This window comes from Aulostomus chinensis, chromosome 10, assembly GCF_037954235.1.
Source record: "Aulostomus chinensis isolate RoL2024-O1b breed Wild chromosome 10, RoL_Achi_v1.0, whole genome shotgun sequence".
In the NCBI taxonomy this organism is placed as follows: domain Eukaryota; kingdom Metazoa; phylum Chordata; class Actinopteri; order Syngnathiformes; family Aulostomidae; genus Aulostomus; species Aulostomus chinensis.
Window position 1 is genome coordinate 8075819 of NC_141329.1, and position 7864 is coordinate 8083682.

The window sequence follows — 7864 nt, forward strand, 5'->3', positions numbered from 1 at the left end:
CTTACTAATTTGTTCCAAGGCTGTTTTATGACATTGCAAGTGATTTAATTTGATGTAGAAGAGTGTATCAACCACAGCAAATTACTTACACATGATATTGAGGAAAATTATTGCACAGTATTGCATCTTTCAGAAACAGAGTTCTGTTTTATCTGCATAATCTGATAAGTCAGTGTGGGTGCATCAGTAATAGTTCTCAAATCTTAGACTGATGACATAAAATATGAATTGTAAATCCCGTAGAAAATAATTTTTTAGTCATTGTTTCAGAGAGAAGTCCCGCGAAAAAGAACTACAACACTGTGGAGATGAAATAAAGGGATTGAAGGTTTTAATTACTTCATCAAGAAAGAAAGCAGAGAACAAATGTCCAAATGAAATTTACCAAAAAGTACTGGAGCATGAGACACAGGTGGGTTAACAACAGGAAGGAGGGATCGGGAGGGAAGACAGCACAGGATACGACAAGGGCAGACAGGACATCAAATTCTAAGACAAGCTTCAGTAGTGACACAAGAAACAGATGGTAGGACATAAGGACAGAGAAGGATAAGAAAGAAGACAGGTGATTTTGGAAAAAAGAGGGAAAACAGACATAATTAGCATGAACAGTAAAAAATACAGGGAGAGATTTTAAAATATAACAGGAGCTAGTACAATACATGTTCCAACAAGCATATGGGCAACATACATTGCTGTACCTAGAGTTGCTAAGCAAAAGCAAGGCGTACAAAGTATCAAAACTTATGAAACAGGGGTTACAGAAGGTACCAAAAGACATTCTCAAATGAATGTTCACTCAAAAGTCCTTTAGCAAAAAATCCAATGCTGAAAATCTGTTTGATCTCAATGGAACATATACTGTATGTGTCAGTGTTGCTAGGCTAACCTGAACTACAAGAAGGGTCAGAGCCAACTGGAGCTGCGGTCCTTGGGTGTGTGTACAAAACTTGTTTTCTATCAGTCAGCAGTGGCGAGTGCCCTTCTGTGTGTGGTTGTACACTGGGGCAGGAGAATGAAAGCCGCAGACACCTGGTGAATAAATAAACTGCTGACGAAGGCAGGATCTGTCCTGGGGGAGGGAGAAGGGGGGGTTGGTGGCCTGGACCGAGTCAAAAGGTTGACAGTGTTGGTCATTTTGCTGTCTATCATGAACAATCCTACCCTGGTGTGCAACAACAATAATTTTAAGTACTAAAATACAAAGAAACATCCCAAAGGAGAGTGACATCATGCATGTCCTGCTGCATCCCTCATCCAAGACGATTCAAAATAGCGCGGATGTTTTTCTTCAATCGGTGTAGTAGTCTGATGAGTCTGGATCATAAATGACATCTGGGAAAGCGGCCAGAGCTATTAAGGCCAACTGTCAGACATCATCTTTCAAACCTCTGTCATTCCCTAAAAGCTTTGTCTCTTAAAATATAGAAACCCACCCAGGTTCCCCAAGCAGACTTAGTTGTGTTCGGAGCCACCGAATCCCTCTTGTAGCGTCTCAGTTTAGCTTTTCAAATGCATTTTTTATCCATGCAAAGGACTCTGTTTCACACACCAAGAAAATCAAACCAGTCCCATGAGGCAGAACTTTAACAAAAATGATAATGTACACAAAGAGAATGCAGGGCAAAGCAGCAACAGAAAAAAAAATGAATACAATGTTTTGCAGATGTCATTTCAGTTAAGCATCCATCACTGTTGTTTATGTTTTAGATTTCCTTCAATCTGAGTAGTCTGACTCTCACCCCCTCACTTTTGTTGGAATATCTTAACACAGCTTCTGTCAAGAGTGTTCTCAACGCCGATGATTTGATATCCTATTCAAAGCTGAATTGGTAATCCCTTAAAACTGGAGGAGAGTAAAGCTGCGCCTCTTCCGCGGGGTATCATCCTCGCAGGGTTATCTCTCCAGCTCCAGCTGAACACTTCATGACCTTGCATTGAACTGAGAGACACTCACTCTTCACCCACCCTCCTCAAGACCATACATCACCCCCAAAGAGCTGTTGGGGGGAAAAAGAAATAAATAAATAATGGAATCTATATCAATTCTGTTAAACTCTTAACAAATCTTTGGAAGAGTGAAAAATCTTTCGGAAATGCTGAGACTGTTATGCATTGTGTCTTATGACGCACTTGTTTCCGCTGTGCAGGCTCCTCCTCAGGCCCGTATCTCACCTCTGTAAGGCTTCAGTTCTGCTCCCAGAACAGCATTTTTTTCTTCCACTCATGCCAGCAGAGAAGGCGTCCTGAGTCGACGACAACTGCTAATGTGGGGTTACAGAACGTAATTAAATTCTGTTTCTTGTAGACTTCATCCACGTAAGAACTGACTCAGAGATGCAGATGCGTTTTATATCCAAAAGGTCAAAGGTCAACATCACTGTGACACAGCTCAGGACTTTCTTTGTCTTTAATGATCGTTTGTGCAAAATGCCTCTGATTTGATCATGAAGGTTAAGAGAAAGTAAGACGCACAGATTCTCATCTCTTATTTGCTCTTTCCAATATAATTTTAGAGAAATTTACTTCCCAGTGCTGTGAGCAGTCTTGAAGGTGGTCCGGCAGCCATGTCAGGATGAGAAAGAGGCTTCATTTCCAGTTGTCCGTGTGTCTTTGATTGCTTGGATTATCTAACAACCTAATCATAGAGAGGTTATCCGGTAGTAATTATTTGGCTTTATGGGACAGAAAGTTGTCATTGCACTCATCATTGGGAATTACCTACAGTTCAGCCTCATCACACTGGAGACTCTTGGTTACAGAATTTTACCTAATTTGATCCGAAGTCATTATTTTGAGGGAGAACTATCGTTGTGATGGTTCATCTTAGCGGAACACAGGACTGAGTTGTGTCCGCTGCTCTTTAAACTTCGCTGTTTACGTGAAATGAACTTCAGGCCTCCCTATGAGGAATAATATTCTTGTCATATAAGAATATGAAGTGTTACTTTAATATTGTAGGGGTGGCATGACTCTGAAGTAGAGTGGCCATCTAGTAACCGAAGGGTGTACCCCCCCGTGACCCTTAACGGATAAGCGGTATAGAAAATGGTTGGATGGATGGATGGACTTTAATATCATCTCCATGAAGGATGTTCTTTTTCCAACTATGTCACCCTGATGTACATGCACTGCTTGCTGTTCCTAGTCTTCTGAAGCCTTCAGCCCCACATTCACGCTCTATCATAATGTCAGCACCACCAAATCTCCCACCAGATGAGATAATGTCTCATTGATGTGTCCCACACACTACGGTCATTTGAAGGACTGGATGTCAACTCATCTAGCCAGATATCAGACGGGCAGATATTAATCTTTGAAGGAAAGTCAGATTATGTTCCTTTCTTGAGTTTCTGTGGACAAGCACCATCAGATCTGAGAGATGTGTTGTGGTTCCTGCTGCAGGGTAAAAGACTGATAAGAACCACTAAAACACTCTGGCAGCTGCTCTGTAACTGCTGGGAAATCTCTAGGCTTTAAAAATGAACATGCACACATTCAGGAAAAAATATAAACCTAATATTTTCTTTTGTACAGTTGTTGCTGCTGGACAGAGCTCTCTCGTATATAACGTATATTCTTCTTTCTCTTCTTTATGTGTAGTTCACACAGTGAAACAAGAATAAAAATGGAAACAGTCTTCAAATGTGTTTTTCTTCTCCCTTCCTATTTACAAGCCAACTGGATATTGCTTTTAAAATACTAGGTGGGTGCTTGGAATGTTTAATGGTTTGATGCCAGCTTCAGTGATCCAATTGTAAATGGCAGGCTGTTAAGTGAAAAACTATATATATAAAATCATTTAGCGAAACATATGTGATAAAGTGTAGCTGTGTATTTTATTTGTGGGGAATAAAGATGAAGAAAACTGTGCATTGTGACGTTATGAGGAGTCCAGTTTAGCAGTTTAAGGGTTAGCAGTGACAGACTACAACACTCTGCAGAGTAGCTACTGTAAACTCAGGTAGTAACCTGAATACTTCTCATTCTCAAATAAATCCCAACACAGCCCACAGGATATAGGACCCTGGAGACTATTGTTATTGCCATAGAAGTGATTCAAGCTGTGTGCCTCTATGAGCGTATCATAATTATTTTAGAAGCTACAGTTTGGCAGCTGTTTAATACCACTTCTTGAAGAAGAAGAACCGTTCATTTCCGTCAGTCAGGGCCAGGCTACGGTGCCGACTTTGATCTGGTTTGGTATCGACTGCTGAGATTCATCATTGTCCTCCACCAAAGAGACAAGGCCTCGACAATTTTTAAGCGTGATGGTTCAATCAAGATTACCCTTATCCTGAACACCTGATAACCAAAGATGGACAATCATTTTTAGTGAAATGGACTCAAATTAGGTTTTCTAAATCATAAGAGTATCAAACAGCAGCTTGGACGTCTACACAGGTCAGTAGCGGATGTGACTTTGGACAGCGATACACCATATGAAATATGTAAAGAATAAGAAGAAACACCTAAAATAGGAGAAATACCACTTAAACGGAGGGAGTTCCACACTCTTCAGCTCCCTTTTAGGTTTCTCTTAAATCACCCAGGATGTGGTAACTCTTCTGTGCTTTTTCTTGGGCATTGGGATTTATTTTTTGGTCATTTGAAGACAACTCGTATGCATAATTCTTCCTTAGTTCGAACTAACTGGAGGGGTATTCACGTGGGTTGTTGGGGCTAGCATGTTAAAAATGTTGGAAGAGTCTTGATGGCTAGAGGATGGCCCAGATTGGACAGCATTTTGTAATTTTTTTCCCTTAATGGTCAAGACAAAACTGAAATTTGTGTGGGAGTAGTATTGCTTTAATCACATATCTCAGAAGAACACTCCTTCAGAAGGAGTCGACATTTGAATTTTGACGGATGATTTGAAAGCAATTAGCACATACATTTTTTTCTCCCTGACTTCATTTTCTTGCCATCTGGTATTAAAACGCCAACCTCATGTGAGGTTCGAACTCACGACCTTCAGATTATGAGCCTGATGTGCTGCCTACTGCGCCAACGAGGCTCTGAATATTGCTGTTAAAAATACTGAAAAAACTAAAACAAAAAAAAACATTTCTTTGAACAACACCAGCTAATATGGATGTAACTCAGAACCCTGTAAAACCTGGGGGAAAACCTGTCAGTAAATTAAAAATACACACTTTGGATTATCCCGGGTGAGTGCACCCTAATTACCCGCAGAGGTCAGGAGATAATTTCTGAATTAGACTGGGTGACCAAATCACACGAGTCCTCAACAGATAGGAATTTACAATGATATTCCTAAAGGGGAAGTGATGTGTCTCGATGCATTGTTACTGGTGATGTCTAGTTATGCTGGTTATGGATTGGAAAACATCGTTGAATGAGTTCAAATTTCAAATCCCAGCATGACAAACAGGATTGAACAGCTGTAGCTCACTGCAAAGACTGATGTTTGTTCGACTCCTGGGTAACTCAAACTGGAGAAAGAAACTATAATGGCTTGTTTCACAAATGAGCCATAGATAAATATGGATGTCTTTGAACTTGTACTAATGCAGAGTGACTCCAGTGCTAAATAAATGTATAAAACTGATGTGTGTATGTACCCTTTAAGATTTTCCATGAACACATGACTGACAGGGTGTTTGAGAGCCAGACAGGCACTTTGAGAAAAAAGTGATTTGAACTGAGAAAGATGCTGTCAAGACTGCATAATCGGTTTAATGATCCAGTAGAAGATGTTATCTCAAGACAGCTGACTGAAAAATAAAAAAAAGGTGCAGACTAGCAATCACGCCAAAGGTGCGCTTACATTTTCAAGGATATAATCCGTTATACTTCCCCCTATTACTCATCATGACTGAGGGCATGTTGTTCTGCACGAACAAGGAGAATATTTAGAAAGAGCCACAGGAAAAAGAAAGATCCATCCTCCAATATTGCTCCAAAGGATTTACCCTCACTAATTTGGCTTTAAGATTTACTCACATTTTTTTTGTTTTGTTCTGGTTTTCTTGTACGTAAATTGTTTTGCCATTCTTCTTCAGAGTTCTGGTGAAATTCAGCTGTACTCCTTTCCCTGACTCAGCTCAGCAGAGTTGATATCCAGCAGGACGCCTTTATGTCACTGCCAAAAAAACAAACAAAACAAAACGAAACAAAAAAACGTGAGTGTGTGAGTTTGTTTGTAGAGCCAACTCAGCAAAATTACAGCATACCTCAGAGAATCGGCAGTCAATCAACAGCCTGTAGCACTCTTCTATTTGCTCTTAGACTGAATAAACAACGATGATGCGGCTCGCATGTGGAGATGAATGATGAAGCAAATCTGACCCTAGGGTACAATGTTGAAGGCGTGTCAGATGTTGTCAATGCTGTGGCCCTCATATATCTTACCATATCTTCAAAACCATATTGATTCAATGTGAGTTGCTGTTTATTTGACCCTCAAGTATGTTAAAGAATATTTGCTTTGAGGGAACTTTGTCCCTCTGCTCAGTTGTTAATCATCAGCCTTTTACAGCGGCCGGCTTCTTGTCCTTCTGATCCATGTGTTCCAACTACCAAATGAGCAAATCCCGATAATATACGGAAGTTACGATAATGAGTATTTGCAGCAAAGTTATTCTTGTCATTCTTTCATATTGCTATTTTTGGTGAGTGAGTGATGTTGCCGAAGTAATGCACATCCCTGACTTCTTGGGGTGTATGAGCATATGAAGTGAGGAGTGATGTGTGGGTTTTTAACATCAACAGTCTTTCACACTCCATTGAACTGGTGTCACTGGTGTCATCGGGTGGAGGAGAGCTTCCTTCTCTCTTTTACTTTCTGCAGGCGTTTCTTTCTATTGCTATTATTCAGTGAGGTTTTCTCCTCATGTAAACATACAATAATACAGGTTTTCTTTTTTGCAATAAAAAAGATAATTCTTCATATAAATGAATCACCACTGAATAAATTCGTCAATCGTTTGGGTCAAAAACCATTTACGTTGCTTCAATGGCCTCATCTGTGTATTGCGTTCTTCATCCCGTTAATATGATCCAGCTCTCTTCGCCTCATCTTGACCTGACCACAGGCCAGCAGAGATGTCAATCACACACAGACACACACACTCTCACTATGTCAGCTTGGCACGGGCCAGATCATACAGGAGGAATCCACTAATTCGGCGAGAACGAAGGACACTGTGAGGCACATAACCCTCGTGAAAATTGTGAAGATAACCATTTATTTTAAACTGGATTTGGATTTGACAAAGCAGCGAATTATTAAAAGTCGTAGAACACTAACACATACACACAAACATATGCACGTACACTGACGGCCTAAAACACCTATAAAGTGTGTTATCTCTGAACAAAGCAAAATCTAAAATGTCTGTCTAGTCTGCAGAAAAAGAAAGAAGTGCTTTCATCGCCATTTGGTTTTGGCCCGTGGTTTGTCCAGTGCAGTAAGAGAATTCCCAGTAGCTTAACTGTCTGAACTGAAGCAGACAGACACTTAAAATGCAAATGTTGCAGATGTCTAATTTGGAGCTCAATTCAAATGTTACAGATAACTCTCCCCAGCGAGGTAGTCGCTTCATGTTGAGGTTTATTTTTTTCTTCAGCCGTCTCAGTATCTATCTCCAATCACCTCCGTGTCATCTCCTATCTGTACCATAAGCACAACCTGTTCTGATCATTTAATGAAAAATACAAGATTGTCATCCCTGATGAGCACCGCCTCTCTGACTCCCCGCGCTGTGTTGTCTATGACGCGTTCAGAGCCATGTTGCACCACGGAAAATTCAAATATGACGCCACAGACGCACAACTTAAGAGTGTGAATAATATTAAAAGATGGTGGCAAGGAAAACCTGACATATCACAATATTCTGAA

The 7864-nt window shown here is 40.4% G+C and overlaps 1 non-coding gene across 1 annotated transcript; it reads right to left on the bottom strand.

Moving 5' to 3' along the window:
• Nucleotides 1-4944: 4944 nt before the first annotated feature.
• Nucleotides 4945-5017, bottom strand: trnam-cau (transfer RNA methionine (anticodon CAU)). Its single transcript has one exon. It is a non-coding gene; the product is annotated as a tRNA-Met (tRNA).
• Nucleotides 5018-7864: the final 2847 nt, after the last annotated feature.